The sequence below is a fragment of the Ochlerotatus camptorhynchus genome, unplaced genomic scaffold, assembly GCF_037179485.1.
Source record: "Ochlerotatus camptorhynchus isolate MF236.1 unplaced genomic scaffold, CSIRO-AGI_Acam_v1.1 ptg000151l, whole genome shotgun sequence".
Taxonomy (NCBI): Eukaryota; Metazoa; Arthropoda; class Insecta; order Diptera; family Culicidae; genus Ochlerotatus; species Ochlerotatus camptorhynchus.
Genome location: NW_027040641.1, coordinates 1,311,625 through 1,315,915, shown reverse-complemented (window position 1 = coordinate 1,315,915; position 4,291 = coordinate 1,311,625). Strand labels below are relative to the sequence as shown.

General features: G+C 38.8%; 1 non-coding gene across 1 annotated transcript; it reads left to right on the top strand.

Moving 5' to 3' along the window:
* Nucleotides 1-3,908: 3,908 nt before the first annotated feature.
* On the top strand, nucleotides 3,909-3,979 carry TRNAG-GCC (transfer RNA glycine (anticodon GCC)). The gene has a single exon. It is a non-coding gene; the product is annotated as a tRNA-Gly (tRNA).
* Nucleotides 3,980-4,291: the final 312 nt, after the last annotated feature.

The window sequence follows — 4,291 nt, the reverse complement described above, 5'->3', positions numbered from 1 at the left end:
GATTTGGCAAACAAACAGAATAAACGAACATTTTCCTTTAAATATATGAGTTGAACTACCAAAATAAAAATAAGAAGATTTTTTTGATATGAATTTTGACTGAAAGAAACGATTTTTTTGTCGACCAATTTTTGCGCGTTCCAGTCTTTAGCTTAGATTAACATAGTGCATTCCTTGTTTTTACATGCGTCCTATGTTCATATTTGATTGATTGCATGGCACCTTACCGATCTACTCTCGATGCATCATCTTACCGACGGACATCTTTATAGCGTGGCCGACGTGGACAAACCCTCCTTCTCCGTGCTTTGGCTTCAAAACTGGGCAGCCTTCGCGAAGCAATCCGATGGACGAAATACAGAGAGTCCACAATCCGGATGACGATGATGACTCACCGAGTACACCGGCACTTTCTCCAATGGCGGCTTCTGGGGTTGATGAATTTCGCTCCGGCACCTTCAAGTCTTGCCGCTCCTCAAGCTCGTATCCGGACGGCAGAAGGAACAAACGGAACGATATTATTATTCGGAATGTCCATTACCGGCTTTCCAACCTCTTTTTAACACACGGGTAGGTTTATTCGGGATTTAAAAGGTTCACTGTCGAATGGAAAAGTAACTTTTAGCCACTATTTCTCTGGGGGGGGGGCGTACTGTCAAATCAGCCTACTGATCATACTTGTATGAAACTGGTTCCAAACGTAAACAAACGCTGTAGGTTTCTTATGGCATGTTTACGTTTAGAACCAGTTATGCGAGGTAGGCGACGATTGTTCGTATTTGACAGCCACCTCCCCCCCTTGCTATTTCTACGGCGATTCAAATTCGGTCACCTATTGACCTTTCTGACGTTTATAACTCGCACACTTGCGTAAACCCATTTGCAAGTGCGTAGATTGTTATGTCATTTAGGGTGGGAATAGGGATGTTCAGGAAGTGGATAAATTCGATTTCCAATTCAATTAATTTTTTTTTATAATTTAACTAAGTTACTCCGTAAAAACTAAAAGAAATTATGTACAAAAACAACGTATTTGATAGGTTCCAGGATAAGACATTCAATTCAGAGATTTACAGGACGGAATGTCTCCAAAAGCGAATATTGATCCCACAAGCAACCTGTCATGTTTTGGCCAGATCTTGCCAGCTGTCATTACAGTAAAATCAACCGGTGAAAACGAACGATTTTAAATTGGCTCCCTACTTGACTAGCCTATTGGTCCCAAGTACATCTATAAGTGTACCCCATTCTAATCGGAATTCTAGTATTACACTTTGTTTGTTTTGATTCGCTATGAAAGTATGACAGATAAATTGAGGGGTTCGTGGATGTTTCGAGGGGTGCACCTCTATGGTAAAACCAACAATCAATACGAAACTAACGATTTTAAATTGGCTCCCTACTTGACTAGCCTATTGGTCCCAAGCAAACGATTAACGTATCCCATTCTAGTCGAAATTCTAGTACTACGCAATGTTTGTTTTGATTCGCTATGAAAGTTTGACAGATAAAATGAGGGGTTATTGGTTTTTCCTATGTTTCGAGGGGTGAATCGATTAGCTTGCGACCGAAGAGGGTACCAGAGCTGAGCCAAAAAGTTGAGCACGTTATTTCGGGATCTTCTAGTCTTAGAGTTACCTCTATGGTAAAACCAACAATCAATACGAAACTAACGATTTTAAATTGGCTCACCACTTTAGTAGCCTATTGGTCCCAAGCAAACGATTAACGTACCCTATTCTAGTTGAAATTCTATTACTACACTATGTTTGTTTTGATTCGCTATGAAAGTTTGACAGATAACATCAGGGGTGTGTGGATTCATGCAGAACATGCAGGGGTGAGTGAAATAGCTTGGGACTGCTTGGGACCGTTGTTCTGGTACTGAGTGAGCCAAAAATAATAATGATTTTCTTCGGGACCCAGTAGTCTTAGAGTTACCTCTATGGTAAAACTGTGCTAGAGTGGTATGAAACCAACGAGATTCAGTTTATTCCGAAAGAAATCAACCCAGATGGAAAGCGGAAACTGAAAGAGAATGGCAGTGTTGTCAAAACATAAATGAATTGAAAACCAAATGGAATAAATTTGCCAAAACGATGGATGAGAATAATGTGCGCCGGTTGATGAGCCGTATTCCGGGAAAAGTCCGAAATTTTCTTCGGAATCGTCATGAATACTTATTTTTTTGTTTATTTTTTCTATTAAAGAACACATAAATTCCAACATTTAAGTTGAAACAGGTTTCTACTATGTTAATCTATATCCGAAATATGCGCATTTGTTTGTGTTCCAATTCTAAATGGGCCTCACCTTAGAAGGATAAATAAGGCTATTCCATTTTGGACTCAAATCGCCAACAATTATTCCGTCGCATGTCAGGAAGATGAACAAGAAAAAAAAATACATTTCTGTAGTGGGGCCTATCGAGTAGAAAACGTAACATACATCTATGATTTCTACGGTGCGATACTTTAGTTCAAAAGCTACAGCACAAAGTGTTGAGGAACGCAAAGTATGAATATTTGCTCCCATTTTTATCAAAAACAAAAGTATTGCTTCCAAGCAAATCCATTTTTACATTCATCCGAAGGACGAAGAAAATCCAATGACATTTCAATGCGTTATGATGAAATTGAATTTCATAGGTTGAATTTAGAATCTCTAAATCTAAAATAGAAACATTCCATTTTGTGCAAAAATTTACTTGAAAAAGAGAGGTTAGGTGAGGGTTGAGCTTAGTGGGCCCAACATATAATCTAAACCCTATTTATTAAATCTGTAGTACAAGCATAATCTCCATAAACTCCACCTTGAGATCAGTCTTTGCTCAGAAAGCAATATAATGCGTGTTCGAATTAGAGACGCTTTTTTCTCATTATTCTTCTGCTTCCAATATGAGTTTCATTTATTCGACGAATTTTTTTTCCTATTTAGGTACGGTGTCATTTCATCCCATTGCGCAGCGGCTGGCTGCCACTCTCGTCTTGGCATTCATATGAATAATTATTGACAGGCTTAACGTCACGCTATGATTGCCTTTATTGTGCGGTGCTGCTGATGAATGACATTTGTAGTAGCGTGATCATAGAGGGCTAAGAAATTAGATGTTCAGAATTGGGCCGCATCCCAAGGCAGTTGGCTTCTGACGTTACAAGAGTAGTTTAAGGGAACTGGATTATAATATTTTATTAGTTGTACAGAATTTATTGAGCATATTCAAACATATTCTAATGAGAATGTACACATTTCTAGAACGAGTATACATATAAGTGCATTTCATATCCCACTCTTTATAATCTTTTATCATCACAAAACAACGTCGCTATTAAAGAATACCCTTAATTTCATATAGGCCTTTCCTGTTGAGATCCATCCTGCTCCCTCTCTCTTGAACACATTCACAATATACCAAATAAAAATCCATTATAATAGTCCCTCTTACTTGCCGGACGGCCAAATACAATACAATACAGTCGATTCTTGAATATTTTTCATACTCTTTCATCCGCACACAATGAGAGAAAACGAGAGAAAGAGAGCGAGCTCTTCTTCCCGGATTGTAATAAACAACAAACAAAATTTAACAACTTGACGAGGGTGACATTCGGAGTAAACAACAAGCATACATTATTCATGCAGGCAAGGCAGTTTCATGTGTCCTCCTGCGATGCCTATTCTCTCCATTGATGTGTGCTATTGTAGTGCTTCCTTCGGCTTATGCGAATGGACCGGAGAGTGTGCGAGTTAATTTTCCGTGCATCTGCGTTTATTTTTGCGGAATTAATGTATGATATTTGTGGAATGTTTTTCGGTGTATTTTTTTGATCCAAATTACTTTCAGTAATTACATTATTTTTAAATAAAAAACAGACTAAATTGCGTTCTGGATGTCAAAAAATAACACAGCATCGGTGGTTCAGTGGTAGAATGCTCGCCTGCCACGCGGGCGGCCCGGGTTCGATTCCCGGCCGATGCAATGATATATTTTGGCTCCCTCGATTTTTAAAAACGTGCTGATCCGCTAGGAATTATAACACGCTTGCCGCTGAAAGATAACATGTTAATCCATCAGCCAGACAGCCACCTAGTAAGATACACACAGTCTGTGCTCTGTGACATCAAACATTCGATTCCCGTCACCGCAGAGAGCCACAAGAACGAACATTCACTGATGTGTGTATAACGAATGAACGAAAGCCCTGTTGATTCTGTATTTGTCTGTTTATCTTTTCCCAGTATTTATTTACACTATTTGCTGACATACTTTTACAATTAGTAAATATTGATC